This window comes from Mobula birostris, chromosome 1, assembly GCF_030028105.1.
Source record: "Mobula birostris isolate sMobBir1 chromosome 1, sMobBir1.hap1, whole genome shotgun sequence".
NCBI lineage: Eukaryota > Metazoa > Chordata > Chondrichthyes > Myliobatiformes > Myliobatidae > Mobula > Mobula birostris.
This window is the reverse complement of record NC_092370.1, coordinates 28,408,237-28,429,979: the sequence shown is the minus strand read 5'-3', so window position 1 is coordinate 28,429,979 and position 21,743 is coordinate 28,408,237.

The following is a 21,743-nucleotide window of genomic DNA, read 5'->3' as shown; positions in this document are numbered from 1 at the left end:
GGCTGATTTATGTCTGATAAACCTGCTGAGATATCTGTATATTCTCCCATTGCTTTATGAATCCCTAATGCCCTGTTCAGACCTGTCAAAAATATTCCTTCTCACACGAGGAGGATTTGCAGTCTTGTGTGAAGCACAAACATTGTTTCTGACTATGAGTTCTTCTCACAGAGTACAATATTCATTCAGTTCAACAGCTGACATTGTTAATACTTCTCGCTCTTCAGGGATTTACCCATTCCCTTTTATCCTTCTCCCAACCTCAAACTAAAACTCTTAAACTCTCCTCAAAGACCCAAATCCCTACTTGTGCTTTTTTCTTGCTCCAGTTCCTTGAACACTTTTCCAAACTCCCACTGGAATCACGCTGCCAGCTTTGTTTCACCTGTAAATGGGCCTTGATCAACATCCCAAATGGCACATTCTGTGACACTGACTATGATTTATTAGCACTCTGTACATCAAAGCCATTAAGAATCTTGCCATTAACTGTTTATTGTCGCTTACATTTGACCTCCAAAGTGAAACACCTCACACTTAGCTAGATTAAGCTACATATGCCCTTTCTCTACTGGATGGCTTGGAGGGAGCACGTGTTTAAAAGAAGCAAGCAGAGGCTCCAACAAACAAGAGAAAATCTGCAGATGCTGGAAATCCAATCAACACACACAAAATGCTGGAGGAACTCAGCAGGCCAGGCAGCATCTATGGAAAAAAAAGCACATTTGATGTTTCAGGCCAAAACCCTTCAGCAGGAATGGAGAAAAAAAGATGAGGTGTAGATTCCAAACAAGAGAAGATTTACAGATGCCTGAAATTTGAGCAACATACATGAAACGTGTTTTGTATGTGTTGAGGAGTAGATTTAAAAGTGGGGGAGGGGAGAGAGAAATGCAAGGTGATAGGTGAAGGCCCATCCTCCTCTCTTTCATCATTCCCTATTCCCTTTTCCCTCTCACCTTATCTCCTTGCCTACACATTGCCTCCCTCTGATGCTCCTCCCCCTTTTTCTTTCTTCCATGGCCTTCTATCCTCTTCCATCAGACTCTCCCTTCTCCATCCCCATATCTCTTTCACCAATCAACTTCCCAGCTTTTTACTTCATCCATCCCCCTCCCAGTTTCACCTATCACCTCGTGTTTCTCTCTCCCCTCTCCCACCTTTTAAATCTACTCCTCATCTTTCTTTTTCCAGTCCTGCCAAAGGGTTTCAGCCCAAAATGTCAACTGTACTTTTCTCCATAGATGCTGCCTGGCCTGCTGAGTTCCTCCAGCATTTTGTGTGTGTCGCTGTGAGCAGGGGCAGTCGGCACATTTTGCAAACCACAGTCCTGAAGAAACATAAGATTGTGAGTAATTAGGCACTTGGAAAGAACCGATTAAAAAAAAACTTGGGTTTAAGTGGAGTGGCCATTGTGTGAGTGGGCCAGTGTTGGAGTGAGGAGTTGAGGTTTTGGTTCATTGAGACTTTGGCAAGGAGAGGCCAGACCATAAGTAGATTATTTTTTCATTATTGGTTCTTTCTTTATTTCTTATTGCACAATAGAACAGTGGTGAAGCGAGACAGGATACAGGAATGCTCCTCTTGCAGGAAATTGGAAGGTAGTAAGACCTCCAGTGTCCCCAATGACTACAACTTTTAGTGCTTCCAGCTGCCCTTTCTAACAGACCATGTTAAGGAGCTGAAGCTGGAACTGCATGAACTCCAGATCATTCGGGAGGCTGAGGAAATGATAGGACATGCAGAGAAGCAGTTAAACCCATCGTGCAGGACACAGGTAACTCGGTGACTGTCAGGAGGGATAAGGAGGGTAGGAAATCAGTGCAGAGTACCTCTCTGGCCATTCCCTTTGCATACTGTTGGGGGAATGTCCTAGCAGAGGAAAGCTACAGCCGTCAGGTCTCTGACAATGAGTCTGGTTCCGTAGCTCAGAAGGGAAGAGGAGGGAAGAGATGAGCTGTAGTGATAGGGGTTCGTGAGTTAGAGGAACAGACAGGAGATTCTGAGGACTAGAACAAAATTCCTGTTTGGTTTTTTGTCTCTCGGGGGCCAAGGTCAGGGACCTCTCAGGTTGAGTCCATATCATTCTTAAAGAGGGAAGGTGAGTAGCCAAAGGTCCACATTGGTACCAATGACAGGATTGGTCTGGAGGTCCTACAAACCAAGTTCAGAAAGTTAGGTACAAAGTTAAAGAACCAGACCTCCAGGGCTGTGATCTCAGGATTCCTACCCAAGCTACGTGCTAGTGAGATTAGAAATAGGAAGAACATACGGTTTAACATTGTATGGTGTCAAGGAGCTGGTGCAGGAATGAGGGCTTCAGATTTATAAATCATTGTTCTCTCTTCCAGGGAAGATGGGACCTGTACAGAAGGGACAGTTTGCACTAGAGGGGAACTGATATCCTAGCGGGAAAGTTTGCTAGTGCTGCACAGTGAGGTTTAAACGAGAGTTGCAGGGGGATGGGAATCAGAGCAACAGAACAGGCAGTGGAGTGGTTGTGAAGAAGGTTGTTGTTAATCCTACGTACAATGTCAGGAATCAAAAGGTTGAGCACGGTGTTCTGAGCTGCGTATATTTCAATGCAAGGAGTATTGTTGGAAAGGCAGATGATCTTAGGGCATGGATCAGCCCTTAGAATTATGACATTGTAGCCATTAGTGAGACTTTCTTGCAGGAGGGGCAGGACTGGCAGCTCAATGTTCAGGGGTTCTTTTGTTTTAGATGTGATAGAGTGGGTGGGATTAAAGCAGGGGTGGTTGGCATTGTCATGGCAGTACTCAGTCAGAACAGACTGGGCAGCTTGTCTACTGAGGTTTTGTAGGTAGAACTGAGGAATAAGAAAGGTATGACCTTGTTAATGGCGTTATATTATAGACCAGGATTTAGAGGAGCAAATTTGTAGAGAGATTGCAGACTACAGTTGCAGACAACAAACATAATGTTGTGACTATAGGTGATTTTATAACTTCTATACAGTATAGTGTCTGGGACTTTATACTGTAAAAGGACTGGATGGGAAAGAATTTTTCAAATATGTTCAGGAAAGTTTCCTTAATTAGTTTATAGAAGTCTCAACTGGAGAGAGTGTGATACTAGATCTCCTTTTAGGGACTGAGACAGGTCAGGTGACAGAAGTTTGCGCAGGTGAACACTTCGCATCTAGTGATCATAATGCCATTAGTTTCAAGGTAATTATGGAAATGGATAGGTCTGATCCCCAGGCTGAGATTCTAAATTAGAGAAAGACCAATTTTGATGTATCTGAAAGGATTTGACAAGTGTGGATTGGGATAAGTTGTTTTCTGGCAAAGATGTACTTGGTAAGTGCAGGGCTTTCAAAAGTGTAATTTTGAGAGTACAGAATTTGCATGTTCCTGTCAGAATAAAAAGCAAGCATAACAGGTTCAGTGAACCATTGATATTGAGGCCCTGGTTAAGAAAAAGAAGGAGATGCAAGCAGGTATAGACAGGAAAGAACAAATGAGGTACTTGAGAAGTATAAGAATTGCAAGAGAACACTTATAAAGGGAATCAGGAGGACTAGAAGAAGACATGAGGTTGCTCCAGCAGACAAGGTGAAGGAGAATCCTAAGGACATATACAGGACATACATTAAGAGCAAAAGGATAGCAAGGGACAAAAGTAATCCTCTGAAAGATCAGAGTGGTAATCTATGCGTCGAGCTGAAAGAGATGGAGGAAATCTTAAATGATTTTTTGCTTCCGTATTAACTCAGGAGATGAATAGATCGTTTGTAGACCATGCAGTAACAAGGTCACGGACCCTACACAGACTACAGAGGAGGAGGTGCCTGCTGTCTTGAGGCAAATTAGGATGCATAAATCCCCAGGCCCCAACAATGTGTCCCTTGGAGGCAAGGGCAGAAATGACAGGGACCCCAGCAGAGATATTTTAGACATCCTTTGCCATCCGTGAGGTGCTATAGGATTGGAGGATAGCTAACATTGTCCCATTGTTCAAGAAAGGCTCTAAGGTGAGCCTGACGTCAATAGTGGGAAAGTTATTGGAAGGTATATTGAGGGACTGGACATATAAGTATTTAGATAGACATGGAATGATTAGGGATAGTCAACATGGCTTTGTGCGTGTTAAGTCGTCTAACCAATATCCAATATTATAGAGTTTTTCAAGGAAATTACTTAGAAAGTTGATGAAGGCAAGGCAGTGGATATTGTCTACGTGGATGTTAGCAAAGCCATTGACAAGGTCACGCATAGGAGGTTGGTCAAGAAGATTCAATTGCTTGGCATTCAATATCTGGTAGTAGATTAGATTAGACATTGGCTTCATGGAAGAATCCAGAGAGTTCCTCTCTGATTGGAGGTCCGTGACTAATGGAGTGCCATAGGGATTAGTGTGGGTCCATTGTTGTTTGTCATCTATATCAGCAATCTAGGTGATAACGTGGAAAACTGGATCAGCAAATTTGCAGATGACACCAAGACTGGAGGTGTAGTGGACAGCAAGAACGACTATCAAAGCTTGCAGTAGGATCTGGATCAGCTGGTGAAATGGGCTAAAAAATGGCAGATGGAATTTATTACAGGCAAGTGTGAGGTGTTGAACTTTAGGAAGAACAACCAGGGTAGATCTTACACAATGAACAGCAGGGTACCGAGGAATGCAGTAGAACAGAGGGATCTAGGTATACAGATTCATAATTCCCTGAAAGTAATGTCACAGGTAGTCTATGGATGGGAGACTGGTAGCCAGAGTGTAGACTGAGTGGATGATTCAGAGCAAGAAGGCTGCAAGTGAACGGCTGATTTTCGGAGCCAAGGCAGTTTTTACCACTTAGAGTAAAAGAGAGGCAAGACTGCGCAGGCGCGTGATGCCAGCCAGTAGAGCATGAAAGATTTAAAAAGAAGACCGCCATATCCAGCAGGCAGCGTTCAGAGCGGGCAGTGGAGTGAGAGGCAGCAGGGTGATAGGGCTTTCACTCAACGGGCTTAGGAGGTAACTGGACAAGACAAGGTAGGTTTACCTGTGTTATTTGCGGAAAGAAGGAAGTATGTATGTGAGGTCAGTTTTCTGTGCTCAGTGTCAGATGTGGGAGGTCCTGGAGTCTCCCAGCCTCCCAGACGGCCATATCTGCACCAGGTGTGTCGAGCTGCAGCTCCTAAGGGACTGAGTTAGGGAACTGGAGATGCAGCTCGATGACCTTCGCCTGGTCAGGGAGAGTGAGGAGGTGACAGAAAGGAGTTATAGGCAGGTGCTCACACTGGGGCCATGTGAGGCAGACAAGTGGGTAACAGTCAGGAGGGGGAAGGGTAAGAGTCAGGTACTAGAGAGTATCCCCCTTGACAATAAGTACTCCTGTTTGAGTACTGTTGGTGGGGACAGCCTACCTGGGGTAAGCGACAGAGTCTGGCCTTGTGGCTCAGAAGGGTAGGGAAAGGAAGAGGAAGGCAGTAGTGTTAGGGGACTCTATAGTTAGGGGGTCAGACTGGCGATTCTGTGGATGCAGGAAAGAAAAGCAGATGGTAGTTTGCCTCCCAGGTGCCAGGGTCTGGGAGGTTTCAGATTGCATTCAAGATATCCTGCAGTAGGAAGGAGAACAGCCAGAGGTCATGGTACATAATGGTACCAATGATATAGGCAGGAAAAGTGAAGAGGTCCTGAAAAAAGACTACAGGGAGTTAGGAAGGAAGTTGAGATACAGGACCGCAAAGGTAGTAATCTCAGGATTACTGCCTGTGCCATGCCACAGTGAGAATAGGAATAGAATGAAATGGAGAATAAATGTGTGGCTGAGGGATTGGAGCAGGGGGCAGGGATTCAGATTTCTGGATCATTGGGACCACTTTTGGGGAAGGTGTGACCTGTACAAAAAGGACGGGTTGTACTTGAATCTCGGGGGACCAATGTCTTGGCAGAGAGGTTTGCTAGGGCTACTGGGGAGAGTTTAACCTAGAATTGTTGAGGGGTTGGAACCAAACTGAAGAGACTGGGGAAGAGGAGGTTGGCTCACAAATAGAGAAAGCTTGTAGACAGTGCAAGAGGGAGGATAGGCAGGTGATAGAGAAGGGACGCGCTCAGACTGGAGGTTTGAGATGTGTCTATTTTAACGCAAGGAATGTTGTGAACAAAGCGGATGAGCTTAGAGCGTGGATCAGTACTTGGAGCTATGATGTGATGGCTATTACAGAGACTTGGATGGTTCAGGGACAGGAATGGTTACTTCAAGTGCCGGGCTTTAGATGTTTCAGAAAGGACAGGGAGGAAGGCAAAAGAGGTGGGGGCATGGCGCAGTTGATCAGAGATAGTGTCACAGCTGCAGAAAAGGTGGACGCCATGGAGGGATTGTCTACGAAGTCTCTGTGGGTGGAGGTTAGGAACAGGAAGTGGTCAATAACTTTACTAGATGTTTTTTATAGGCTGCCCAATAGTAACAGGGATATCGAGGAGCAGATAGGGAAACAGATCCTGGAAAGTTGTAATAATAACAGAGTTGTCATGATGGGAGATTTTAATTTCTCAAATATCGATTGGCATCTCCCTAGGTTTAGATGGGGTAGAGTTTGTTAGGTGTGTTCAGGAAGGTTTTTTTGACACAATATGTAGATAAGCCTGCAAGAGGAGAGGCTGTACTTGATTTGGTATTGGGAAGTGAACCTGGTTAGGTTGCAGTGGAAGAGCATTTTGGAGATAGTGATCATAATCCGATCTCCTTTACAATAGCATTGGAGAGAGATAGGAACAGACAAGTTAGAAAAGCGTTTAATTGGAGTAAGGGGAATTATGAGGCTATCGGGCAGGAAATTGGAAGCTTAAATTGGAAACAGATGTTCTCAGGGAAAAGTATGGAAGAAATGTGGCAAGTATTCAGGGGATATTTGTGTGGAGTTCTGCATAGGTACATTCCAATGAGACAGGGAAGTTATGGTAGGGTACAGGAACCGTGGTGTACAAAGGCTGTAATAAATCTAGTCAAGAAGAAAAGAAAAGCTTACAAAAGGTTCAGAGAGCTAGGTAATGTTAGAGATCTAGAAGATTATAAGGTGAATAGGAAGGAACTTAAGAAGGAAATTAGGAGATCCAGAAGGGGCCATGAGAAGGCCTTGGCAGGCGGGATTAAGGAAACCCCCAAGACATTCTACAAGTATGTGAAGAGCAAGAGGATAAGACATGAAAGAATAGGACCTATCAAGTGTGACAGTGGGAAAGTATGTATGGAACCAGAGGAAATAGCAGAGGTACTAAATGAATACTTTACTTCACTATTCACTATGGAAAAGGATCTTGGTGATTATAGTGATGACTTGCAGCAGACTGAAAAGCTTGAGCATATAGATATTAAGAAAGAGGATGTGCTGGAGCTTTTGAAAGCATCAAGTTGGATAAGTCGCCGGGACCAGATGAGATGTACCCCAGGCTACTATGGGAGGCAAGGGAGGAGATTGCTGAGCTTCTGGCAATGATCTTTGCATCATCAATGGCAACGGGAGAGGTTCCGGAGGCTTGGAGGGTTGCGAATGTTGTTCCTTTATTCAAGAAAGGGAGTAGAGATATCCCAGGAAATTATAGACCAGTGAGTCTTACCTCCATCGAGCTAGCAAATCGACCTCGTAAAAAAGAAATTGCCTGCTGCAGAAACATCAACAGCTTGACGGCCTATGCTCCCCGTGAGTTTAAATGGCAACTTGTTTTTTGTGTCTTACTCAATGGTTGGTAAGTTGATGGAGAAGATCCTGAGAGGCAGGATTTATGAACATTTAGAAAGGTAGCATGGCTTTGTCAAGGGCAGGTCATGCCTTACGAGCCTGATTGAATTTTTGAGGATGTGACTGAACACATTGATGAAAGAAGGGTAGTAGATGTAGTGTATATGGATTTCAGCAAGGTATTTGATAAGGTACCCCATGCAAGGCTTATTGAGAAAGTAAGGAGGCATGGGATCCAAGCGGACATTGCTTTGTGGATCCAGAACTGATTTGCCCACAGAAAGCAAAGAGTGGTTGTAGATGGGTCATATTCTGCATGGAGATCGGTCACCAGTGGGGTACCTCAGGGATCTGTTCTGGGACCTTTACTCTTCATGATTTTTATAAATGACATGGATGAGGAAATGGAGGGATGGGTTAGTAAGTTTGCTGATGATACAAAGGTTGGAGGTGTTGTGGATAGTGTGGCGGGCTGTCAGAGGTTACAGCGGGACATTGATAGGATGCAAAACTCGGCTGAGAAGTGGCAGATGGAGTTCAACCCAGATAAGTGTGAGGTGGTTCATTTTGGTAGGTCAAATATGATGGCAGAATATAGTATTAATGGTAAGACTCTTGGCAGTGTGGAGGAACAGAGGGATCTTGGGATCCTAGTCCATAGTACGCTCCAAGCAGCTGCGCAGGTTGACCCTGTGGTTAAGAAAGTGTATGGTGTATTGGCCTTCATCAATCGTGGAATTGAATTTAGGAGCCGAGAGGTAATGTTGCAGCTAAAGAGGACCCTGATCAGACCCCACTTGGAGTACTGTGCTCAGTTCTGGTTGCCTCACTACAGGAAGGATGTGGAAGCCATAGAAAGGGTGCAGAGGAGATTTACAAGGATGTTGCCTGCATTGGGGAGCATGCCTTATGAGAATAGGTTGAGTGAACTCAGCCTTTTCTCCTTGGAGCTACGGAGGATGAGAGGTGACCTGATCGATGTGTATAAGATGATTTGAGGCATTGATCGTGTGGATAGTCAGAGGCTTTTTCCCAGGGCTGAAATGGCTGCCACAAGAGGACACAGGTTTAAGGTGCTGGGAGCAGTTACAGAGGAGATGTCAGGGGTAAGTTTTTTACTCTGAGAGCGGTGAGTTCATGGAATAGGGCGTGGGCATCAGTGGTGGAGGCGGATACGATAGGGCCTTTTAAGAGTCTTTTGGATAGTTACATGGAGCTTAGTAAAATAGAGGGCTATAGGTAAGCCTAGTAATTTCTAAGGTAGGGACATGTTCGGCACAACTTTGTGGGCCGAAGGGCCTGTATTGTGCTGTAGGTTTTCTATGCTTCTATGTTTCTAGAGTTCATGGACAGGAGACTGGTAACTAGAGCATAGACAGATTCTATGGACAGGAGACTGGTAACTAGAGCGTAGCTAGAGGCCATGGACAGGAGAGTGGTAACCAGAGTGCAGACAGAGTCCACAGCAGCTGGACTGGTTTGTTAGAGCTGTTGGGGAGGGTTTAAACTAATGGCAGGGGTGTGGGAACCAGAGTGAAGGGACTCAGGAAAGGACAGATGGTAAAAAAGTAAAGATAGCGTGCAGTCAGATTGTCAGGAAGGGCAGGCAGGTGATGGGACTAGTTGTAGCCAACAGGCTGAGTATCAAATCATTAAGGATGGAGAATCAGAAAGGATAGCATTTACGGTACTCAATGTGTTGTATCTAAATGCGCGTAGTATAAGGAATAAGGTGGATGATCTTGTTGCAATATTACAGATTGCCAGGTATGATGTTGTGGCCATCACTGAATCATGGCTGAAGGATGGTTGTAGTTAGCAGCTGAATGTCCAAGGTTACACATTATATCAGAAGGACAGGAAGGTAGGCAGACAGGGTAGTGTTGCTCTACTGGTAAAGAATAGCATCAAATCAATAAAAATATGTGACATAGGATCGGAAGATGTTGAATCCTTGTGGGATGAGTTAAGAAACTTCAAGGGTAAAAGGATGTTGATGGCAGTTATATACAGGCCTCCCAACAGTGGCTGGGAGTTGGACCACAGGTTACAACAGGAAATAGAAAAGGTGAGTCAAAAGGGCAATGTTATGGTAGTCATGGGAGATTTTAACATGCAGGTCGATTGGGAAAATTGGGTTGGAAATGGATCTCAAGACAGTGAGTTTGTTGAATGCCTAGGAGATAGCTTTTTAGAGCGGTTTATCGTTGAGCCTACTAGGAGATCAGCTATACTGAATTGGGTGTTACATAATGAACCAGAGGCGATTAGGGAGCTCAAGGTAAAAGAACCCTTAGGAACCAGTGATCACAATATGATTGTGCTCAATTTGAAATTTGATAGGGGGAAAGTAAAGTCTGATGTAGCAGTATTTCAGTGGAGTAAGGGAAATTACAGTGGTATGAGAGAGGAGTAGCCCAAAGTAAACTGGAAGGAGTTGCTGGCAGGGATGTCAGCAGGGCAGCAATGGCATGGTTTCCGGGGAAAATAAGACAGGTGCAGGACATGTGTATTCCAAAAATGAAGAATTACTCAAATGGTAAAATAGTACAACTGTGGCTGACAGGGAAAGTCAAAGCTATTGTAAAAGCAAAAGTAAGGGCATACAAGAAAGCAAAAATTAGTGGGAAAATAGAGGATTGGGAAGTTTTTAAAAACCTACAAAGAACAATGAAAAAAAATCATTAGAAGGGTAAAGATGAAAGCAAGCTAGCATATAATATCAAAGTAGATAGTAAAAGTTTTTTACAAGTTTGTTAAAAATAAAAGAGAAATGAAAGTGGATATAGGACTGCTAGAAAATGGAGCAGGAGAAATAATAATGGGGGACAAGGAGATGGCTGATGAACTAATTGAGTATTTTGCATCGGTCTTCACTGTGGAAGACACTAGCAGTATGCCTGATGTTGTAGTGTGTGAAGGAAGAGAAGTGGGTGCAGTTACTGCTCCAAGAGAGAGGGGGCTCAAAAAGCTGAAAGACCTAGAAGTACATAAGTCACCCGGACCAGACGAACTGCACCATAGGGTTCTGAAAGAGGTAACGTTAGAGATTGTGGTGGCATTAGCAATGATCTTTCAAAAATCATTGGACTCTGGCATGGTGCCAGAGGACTGGAAAATTGCAAATGTTACTCCATTTTTTAAGAAAGGAGGAAGGTGGCAGAAAAGAAATTATAGACCAGTTAGCCTGACCTCAGTGGTTGGGACGATGTCAGAGTCAATTGTTAAGGTTGAGGTGATGGAGTACTTGGTGACACAGGACAAGATAGTACAAAGTCAGCATTGTTTCCTTCAGGGAAAATCCTGCTTGATGAACCTGTTGGAATTCTTTGAGGAGATTACAAGTAGAATAGATAAAGGAGATGCAGTGGAGGTTGTATAATTGGACTTTCAGCAGGCCTTTGACAAGGTGCCACACATGAGACTGCTTACCAAGTTAAGAGCCCATGGTATTATAGGAAAGTTACTAACATAGTTTGAGCATTGGCTGATTGATAGGAGGCAGCAAATGGGAATAAAAGGATGCTTTGCTGGTTGGCTACCAGTGACTAGTGGTGTTCTGCAGGGTCCAGTGTTGGGACCACTTCTTTTTATGCTGTATATAAATGATTTAGATGATGGAATAGATGGCTTTGTTGCCAAGTTTGCAGGTGATATGAAGATTGGTGGAGGGGCAGGTAATGTTAAGGAAACAGGTAGGATACAGAAGGACTTAGACGGATTAGGAGAATGGGCAAGAAAGTGGCAAATGAAATAGAATGTTGGAAAATGCATGGTTATGCACTTTGGCAGTAGAAATAAATGTGCGGACTATTTTCTAAACTGGGAGAAAGTCCAGGAATCTGAGGTGCAGAGGAACTTGGGAGTCCTTGTGCAAAACACCTTGAAGGTTAACTTGCAGGTTTAGTTGGTGGTGAGGAAGGCAAATGCCATGTTAGCATTCATTTCAAGAGGTCTAGAATACAAGAGCAAGGATGTGATGCTGAGGCTTTATAAGATACTGGTGAGACCTCACCTTGAGTATTATGAACAGTTTTGGGCCCCTCATCTTAGAAAAGATGTGTTGGCATTGGGGAGGGTCCAGAGGAGGTTCCCAAGGATGATTCCAGGAATGAAAAGGTTATCATACGAGGAATATTTGATGGACCTGGGTCTGTACTTGCTAGAATTCAGAAGGATGAGGGGGGATCTCATGGAAACCTTTCGAATGTTGAAAGGCCTAGACAAAGTAGATGTGAAAAGGATGTTTCCCATGGTGCTAGAGCCTAGGACAAGAGGGCACAGCCTTAGGATAGAGGGGCTCCCTTTCATAACAGAGAAGTGGAGAAATTTCTTTAGCCAAAGGGTGATAAATTTGTGGAATTTGTTGACACATTCAGCTGTGGGGGCCAGGTCGTTGGGTGTATTTAAGGCAGAGATTGACAGGTTCTTGATTGAACATAGCATCAAAGGTTATGAGGAGAAGGCCGGGAACTGGGGCTGAGGAGGAGATAGAAAAAAAGTATCAGCCATGATTGAATGGCGCAGCAGACTTGATGGGCCAGATGGCCTAATTCTGCTCCTATGTCTTATGGTCTTGCTACCGTTACAAATTACTGCCACGAAATAACTGACAGTCCACTACATATGATTAAAGGAATTATACTTATGAATCTTAACTTAAGGGTTATTAAAGAAAAACAAAAAGAAAAGGGCCCATTTTAATTGAACAGTCAAATGTGCACAAGTTGTGGCTCATTTTGAACTTCTCGGTCACTCCTGCACTGGGCCCTCGGTCTGCGTGAAAGCACACACCGCCTCCTGAATGTCGGTCGCAATCAATCTTGAACAAATGTGTCCCCCTCCGGGTCGAATCCTACAACCAGTTCTCCCCAGCATCTTCTCTCTTCATTTCCCATCAAACAAAAATACCAAGACCAACCTTAGTGTCCTTCACCAGTTCCGGCATCCTAATTGGATGGCACATATTCCTCATCATCCCTTATCTTCAACAATAACCCAAACAGGCTGAAAGCAGAACAGTCTGCTCTTACAGAACTGCTAAATGAACTACCTACAGCATAACAGTAAAGATCTGAACCAGGGCAATACACTATAGTGAGTGTTTCCTAATGAGTTATGGCTATCCCTCGAGGTCGAGGATGATGGTCTTCGTTCTGAAGAAGTGGCCCACAGAGTGAAGACGCCTGTGCATGTATTTGTTTAAAGTGTACTTGATGTTGCACTCCAAGAAGCACACGATACTTCACAAATCAACCAACTGATTCCAGTGGCATGGAAACCACGATGACTGGAGCTGATGGATTTGTTGCAGCCTTCATCCGCCTTCACAGCTGTTGAGTTTGAAGTAACTTCATCCGCCTGTTCCACCATTGGGGTCTTGGTTGGATTGTTCTTTGTCAGGGACCTCACCCTCGACCTTACCACCATGAGTGACCCTACCAGGAGCATAGCTCCAGACGGCATTGCTCTCGGGATCACAGGACGACACAAGCTTCTCCACCATGACAAGGTGACAATCCACGGAGAAGAATAATGAGTGCTACTTCACTTGAAGAACTTAGACTTCCACAGAATAAACATCTACTGTGAGAGTCACTGTTGATGTGGACTGCGGCATACAGATCTCATTGACATATTTTGGGAGATCAAAACTTCCTTCCACCTTTGCTGGACCTTGTGGGAATCCTCACTCCTGAAGGAAGATGTAGTTATCTTCAGACAAGCCCCTCAATGTGTACCTGGTGAATCTCCTGCCCAACCTCACCATTGCTTTCCCCATTTCTCCATCCATTCTTCCATTTAACATTCTGAGCAGAATTGTTTATCCCTTTAGTCATTGTCATAGTCATAGTCATACTTTATTGATCCCGGGGGAAATTGGTTTTTAATTGAATATGGAAGTTTATTTTCACTTCCCCTGCAGCCTCCAAAGTCCCCTTTTCAAATATCTGTTGCTAGTGTCTTGCCTCCAAGACAATGTGCCTTTAAGGAGTGATGGCTTTCCCTGAGTGAGATCCAGTCAGGAATCATGGAGTTTCTGTCATAGTGCTGGTTTCTGAGTTTATACCCACCAATACAAACTAGATTTTGACCATTTCATTGATTTTTTTTTTTTCACACGGCTTCCATGGGCATTGGTTCTCAACATACCATAACACACCAAGTATAGGGGCAATCCAGTTTCTAATTAAGTATGTTGAGAGGAGACTAGGAAAAGTTAATGAGGTTTCCAGAGTGGAACTAATGCAAGATCTGCTATGACCACTTCCTCTCTAGCGCACAGTGGAAGAGAAATTGCATGTTCCAGTGTCCAGATTACAAGACAAATGGATGAGGGATGGGGGTGAAAAATGTAAAAATCATTGGAGAGATGAAGCCCACTAAATGTTACGCTCATGTTCACTTCAATGAAACTAACTGTTTTAAAACCCGATTTTACAATTCAATCTCAGAGGACATTAAATCAGATCTTTTCTTTATGGTTCATGACAAGCACATTAGAAATACTTCTCAGATAGAAGCTTCATGGAATACCATGTACCATGATCTTTAATTCTACTGCGGTCATTGTAGTATTGCTTATCTTGTTCTATCAACCAAGATTAACTTTGCTTCACTTCACTCCTATTTACACTCAAGCTCTCAAAGTTTGACACTTGCAAAAATACTTTTTATATTTTTGAGCATAAGAACTTTCCTTCAGATAGACCTGCTGAAATTGCTGTGGTCAAAGCTCAATATTTGATGGTGGCCAGGAACCCAGAACTTTGAGATTTATGATGTAGGTAAAAGCCCAGTTGTTCCTCAGTGCTGACGCAGAACCATCTTCACATCGAATCACACTTGTATATCTGGAGATAAAGGAAGTTTACCAAAATGCTATTATAATAATGATCAACCAAATAATGTTAATATATTGGCTTGGTGCAGATTTGATATTTTCTCATTTTTGTTTGCTATCCTCAGCTTTATAGAAGAACTATAGAGCTGCCAGAATGTTTCATGAAATAAAGTTCAAACTAAAGTTCCTAAGAATGAAATATTGGATAGTGACAGATTTCTGTGCTTTCAGGGAAACTGCAATGGAAAGACCTTGTACCTTAATTCAAGAGTCTGTGGAGCCATTTTTAGATTTTCCACAAATTCAGTGAAGCCAGCAATCCAGTGAAGCAGGAAATAAGAGTGGGATTCAAGTGATAACATAACTACAGCACTTAAAAAAGCAATTGGTTCATGAACAGAAACAGGTTTGAGAAGTAACAAGAAAAATCAATCCAATGGTAAGGCACCATGATCATATTTACCGTCACTGATATATTTTCATACTCAAATGTCTCATTGGAATTTGGGTTTACCTGATGATTGAACAGTATTTATTAGCCATGATGATAAAATGAGTAGGTTGCAGAAAAGCAGTGTCAGAATTGAATATGTGTTCATCTTAAAATCAATTTTAACTCTGATAATCTTCAATGGTATTCCATAAAAATGTTAAATTCTAATTCATGGTGTACATGCTACAAAGGAAATACCAAGTATATTGTATAATTACAGTTGAAGCTAAAAGAACAGTGGAAAATTGAAACTAAGCAGCCCCAATGATTATTTTCCACCTGCTAAATGAATTTTCACTGGTCTTGACTCCCTTTGCATTTCAGCTGTTAGAAAGGTTAAAGAGCGCATTACCTTTTTAATTGGTTAGGTGCCTGTATTGTCAATTGGTTCTTGAACTCTTGCTGATTGGAAAGGGCTCAGATAATAGGCATCTTTAAATAAAGCACATTTAGAATATAAAACATTAATTTATATTAACTCAATATAATTTATGTAACAGTAAAATAATATGTCTGGCATTAGTTGTAGATAGGAAAATAGATTACTTTGATTCATGAGGACTAACAGAAAACACCTTGAGGAATATTTATATACTTTCCATATAAAGAAAGTATTTTTTAGAATAACTTGGTAAACTTTCAGGGAAGAATGAATTCTGTACTGCAAAATAAATACTCACCACTTTTTTAATGGCAATTTCAATGGTGAGCTTACTAGTAAATCAAATTTCTGAAGGGGGAAGCCAATATGTTCTGTAAAAAGGCTTTAGAGTATAAGAAAATAAGAAGTGGAAGCAGGATGGGCCACATAGCCCCTTCACCCTGTGCCACCATTTAGAAGTATTGTGCATGATTCCATTTTGGCTTCAGCTTCACTTTTTTGCCTGTTTCCCAGAACTATTGAGATACCTGTAGACAAAAGACTGAATCTCTTGGATTTGAGCATGTTCTAAACTTCTGTTTCCTCAGCTCTCTAGAGAAGTTGGTCAAACATGGACTGTTTTCTCTGGACCATCAGCAGCCTGAGAGAAGTATGTAAATAAATTTAAATGGATGGGGTAGACTGTCAGAGTCTTAACTTTTCCAAGGCTAGAGGACATGGGTTTATGGTGAGGGGGAAAAGCTTAACAGAAATTTATGAGGCAAGATTTTTTACACAGAGATCAGTTTGTTCCAGGAAGCCAGAGGAAAGAGGTTGAACCAAATACAATAGCAGTTTTAGGTAATAGACAGTAGGGAATAGAGGAGAGCTTCTATCCAACTGTTATCAGACCCTTGAACAATAAGATGTCCTCTTGACCTCAAATCTAGCTCTTGAACTTTAATTGTTTACCTACAGTAAACTTTCTCTACAGCTCCTTCACTTTATTCTGTATTGTTATTGTTTTACCTTGTTCCACTGTGTAATCACTTGATCTGTATGAACAATATGCAAGACAAGTTTTTCACTATAACTTAATGCATGTGCCAATATTAAACCAATGCCAATATTGCAGGCAAATGGAATTTATTTAGTTTGATATTGATGGGCCCAGATATGGCAGGCCGATTAGCCTGTTTCTGTAATGTACCTTTCTAGGGTCAATGTTCTACTTTAAAGGGCAAACCTTCACTCTGACTTTACGCCGCCTGCTTCCAAATTCCATTATGAAGGGAAACATCTGCTCAGTATCTACCTTGGCAAACCCACTCTGCATCTTACATACCTCAATAAAAATCATCTCTCTTTCTTTTAATCTCAGTAAGTCTGGGTCCAATCTGCTCATCTCATCCTCACAAATCAATCCTTTCATCCTAGGAGGCAACCTCTGAAATGTTCCAATACAAGTATATCCCTCTTTAAATAGAAAACATACAAAATACGCTTGGTGGCCACTTTATTAGGTACCTCTTGTACCTAATAAAGTGGCCACTGGGTGGATGTTTGTGATCTTCCGATGCTGTAGCCTATCCAATTCAAGTTTCAATGTGTTGTGCATTTACAGATGCTCTTCAGCACACCATTGTTGCAACGTGTGGTTATTTGATTTACTGTCACCTTCCTGTCAGCTTGAATCAGTCTGGCCATTCTCCTTTGACTTTTTTCATTAGCAAGGCATTTTCCCCCACAGACAGGCTCTTGACAGGTGCCCAGAAGAGGACCATATTACTTTTATCCTGGCCTCTCTCCACTGGCTACCAGTACGGTTTAGAATTGATTTTAAGGTTCTCCTGTTTGTTTATAAAGCCCTAAATGGGCTGGCTCCCTCCTATATCGCAGACCTTCTAACCCTTTATTCTACTTCTAGGTCCCTCAGGTCGGCTGACTTGGGGCTCCTGGCTGTCCCGCGATCTAAGTTTAGGTTCAGGGGTGACCGCGTCTTTGCTGTTGTAGCCCCTAGACTGTGGAACAGCATTCCCCTCCCTATCAGATCTGCCCCTTCCATTGACCCTTTTAAGTCCAGGCTCAAAACTTACCTTTATTCACTAGCGTTTGAATCTTCCTGATGTGGCTGATTTTTGGCTTGTGCCTAGGCTCATGTGTTGTCTATTTTTTGCCTATAAGTTGTGTGCTTTGTTGTTCATATCTGTGTTTCTTGTATTTGTGATTTTAGCTACCTGTTATGGGTTGTACAGCACTTTGGTCAACATCAGTTGTTTTTAAATGCACTTTATAAATAAATATGACTTGACGTGACTTGACTTGACATTCTTTTTAAACTCTGGAGACTGCTGTGCTTGAAAATCCCAGGAGATCAAACCAGCTCATCTGGCACCAATAATCATTCCACAGTCAAAGTCACTTAGATCACATTTCTTCCCCATTCTGATGTTTGGTCTGAACCACAACTGAACCTCTTCACCATGTCTGTATGCTTTTATGCATTGAGTTGCTGCCACGTGATTGGCTGATGAGCTATTTGCATTAATGGACAGATGTACAGGTGGACCTAATAAAGTGACTACTGGGTGTGCTTCGAACATGGAATCACCACACCCTCTACTGTGGTAAGAAGAATTTTCTGCCTGAGTACTTCACACCCTTCACAGTAAAGATCAACATTACATTGACTTTCCTAATTACTTACCTCACCTGCATGCTAACTTTTAACATTTCTTATATGGGATACATGTACTAATCATTAGAGACAAGTAATGCTTAATGAACTTCTGAATTTATTACTGTAAGCATTTAATTTTTGTTAGATTTGAGTTGAAAAGATCATCAACATGAGTATGTACCAAAACGTATAATTCAAATTAGCAGCAACTATCAAGAAGCTGAAGGGTCCAGCTGCCCCTGTGGAGAGAAATGGACTAGTCATATCCACGAATGCAGATGAAGGAATTCGACCCAAAATAAGCACCAACCCCCTTTCTGTAGTTACTGACTAGCTCCTTTGCTTTGCTGACATTGAGGGTCAGGTTATTGTCGTAACACCATGTTACTAGGCTCTCTGTCTCCTTCTTGCACACCAGTTTGAGATATGGCCCACTTTGGTGGTATTATCTGCAAACGCGTAGACGAAGTTAGAGAAGAAACTGTCCATGGAGTCATGAGTGTACAGGGAGGAGAGTAGGGGACTAAGGGTGTAACCTTGTTATTTCTGTTTTTGCACTACTTATTTAATTTAACTATTTGATATACATACAGTCTACTTACTGTAATTCCTTTTTTCTCGATATTATCTAATGTTGCTGCAAAATTAACAAATTTCACAACATAGGCCAGTGATATTAAACCTGATTCTGATTCTGATTCTGCTGATGGCCAGGAAGTCAAGGATCCAGTTGCAGAAGGGGGTGCTGACTCCCAGAGTCCAAAGTTCAGTGATGAGTTTGCCTGGAATTATGTTATTCCTCGCTGCACCTTGTGGCACAATGGTGGTAACCTTGCCAGTTCTTCAGCAGTTGTCTGTTTTCTTACAAGGCTGAGTTGCTAGCTCGAAAGTGCGCAAGGAGCCAGCCGAATTCAAACTGCTTGGCTCGAAGTCTGGTGCCGATACCCCCAAACCATCAGCCAGCCAGGAAGCAAAGTAGGAGACAAAGAAAGCATCCTTTTGGAGCACCCAGAGTTTAGAATAATCATGGTGGATGTGTTGCTACCTATCCTTACTGATTGTGGTCAGCTGGTCAGGAAATCAATGGTCCACTTCCAGAGGGAAACGTTGTCTCCCAGTGTCCAGAATTTGGTGATGGGTTTGCTTGGAATTATTGTATTGAAATCAGACTTATAGTCAATAACTATAGTCTGACGTAGGTATCTTTATTGTCAAGATCCTGCAGGGATAAGCGTGGGATCAGACAGATGGCATCCACTGAGAAACTGTATCAGCTGTAGGCAAACTGCAGTGGGTTGAGATTGTCTGGAAGACTGGAGTTTATGTGTGACATGACCCGCCTCTCAAAGCACTTCATGGTAGTAGATGTTGAGCCGCTGAGTGGTAGTTGTTAAGCCACATTACTTTGTTTATCTTCAGTGCCAAGACTATAGTGATCTTCTTAAAACAGAAGGGAGACACATACTGAGCGGGGAGAGGCACAGAGTGTCCACGTATACCTCCACCAGCTGATCGGCGCAGGATCTAAGGATGCAGTCAGGAATGCAATCTGGACCAAGTGCTTTCTGCGGATTCACTCTCTGGGTTTCTTTGTTTCCGTTTAGGTCTTGGACAGGTTAACTTAGTAACAAAGCCAGCAACAAAGAGGATGAGTTTCATTGAGAAAATAATGAATAAACATAAACTAAAAATCAAGATGAAAGTACATTGGTAATACAATATTGTGTTACTAAGAGCAATGTAAAAGCTCACTATTTGTAATTATGAACATTGTAGCACTGCCTATTGGTTCTGTGTATAAAGATATAAACCAAGCAGCAAACACTATACTACAATTACAGTCATTATTCTTCCATTCCTAATTTTAGTATCAGCCCAGCCAGATGTAATGCACTGACATTAAGAAACATTAGAAAAAGCCCACCATGCTGTTGTCATTTATTCTTCTCAGTCCAAAGCATTTCTAAATCAAACAAGACGACACATTTCCCTTTCACAGTACAATAGCCCAACCAAGTGGTGATAAAGGATATTGTCAGCCAATGGCAAATAGCACTGGTCGAGAGCAGGAAATAAAAGGGTTTGAAATACTGCGCTGAAATGGAAGGATCTCATTATCCTGCTGAATTGATTGTAATACAGAGACCCCTGCAAATGTGCTAATTATAACATTACATAATAGTCAATGAATTTCAAGGTATGAACACATTTAAGGTATGACATCATGAACGGTGAAAAAGAATCTCAATTTTTTTTTATTAATATCGCCTCAACCCTGAAACATATTATTGCCTAGAAGCACACACCGTATTAGGGACTTCTGATTATTTTCTATTTTAGCTGACAGGATGGGCAGTGATAGATGGAAGGTTGTGAGAATCAAATTACATGATTTAACAAGTGATGGTACTGTAGCATTGATCTAACAAGTAACAAGAGTAGACTAACATAGATATCATGATTTCTTTCATTGACTTACAAAGGAGAATCATAGTCTGTACCGATTATAAAGCTACAACACATTCCCAATGTTCCAAGAATGTTATAATCCCCAAAAGAAAAGCTTGAATGGATTTATATGCTATTCAAACCCAAGAGACTGTATTTTATCTTTCAATGCACATACAGCTGTCTTTTATTTATTTTCATTTAATTTTTTGCCGCTGGAGTTTGTATCTTTTATTATATCTGGAATTGTCCTTTCCTATCGTTAAAGTGGCTGTCAATTCTGTCACGTTCCTTCACACCATGTGACAGAAGGGCAGAAAATCAGCAAGATTAATAACCATACCAGGATTTTATTAGTGTCAGCTGACAAGAAGGATTTGATGGAAAATTGCTTCTAAAAATTTTGAACATTTTCAAGGTAGAGATTAGGTTTTTTTTCAGTCGGGGTACTTCCGCATTTTACACATTTAGCATCAGTTGTAAATATATTCATGGAATGCCTATCTGAGTGTAGTCTTTCTCAATTCAAGTTCTAGTTCAAGTTTAAGTTTAATTGTCATTCAACTACACATGAATACCCATAAATACAGCCATTCAAAACCACATTACTCTGGGGCCAAGGTGTGAAACACAGTACCAGTAGTCATACCCATATAGCACATATAAGACAGCAAGCACATGTAAGGTATTAGTAAAATGCAATGTATTAAAACTCAATGTATATATTACCATCATACTGAGAATCTAATGTACCTGGTCTTTGAATGCAATCACTGGGTATTTTGATTTTCCAGTTTGAAAGTCCTTTAAACCCCTCTGAATATATGGAGCAATCCCCATGCAGACTGATATCTGCAAGAAGCACAGCTTCAGAAAACTTATGGATGGAGATCTTGAGACTTCTGTCTGCTTCAGTTCACAGTCGTGTCGCACAACTCAGCCAATCCATAACTCCCATCCACACGAACCTAATACTAATCCATTTTTTGTTCTTTCTTTTTCCTGTCAACTCTCCTCTCTACCCCATCCATCTGAAATTTGTTAAAATGCATTAAACTTTCATTGAATGAACCTTTGATAAAATGGTTTGGCATCACAAAATAAAACCAGAAGCCAAGGGAATCTTTTGATTGAATATTAGGGATATTTTAAATTCTGTAGGAACAGTTAAAGCAGTAAAATATTGTATAGCTTCACTGGTTTATGCCTTAGTGTAATCTCTTAAATCT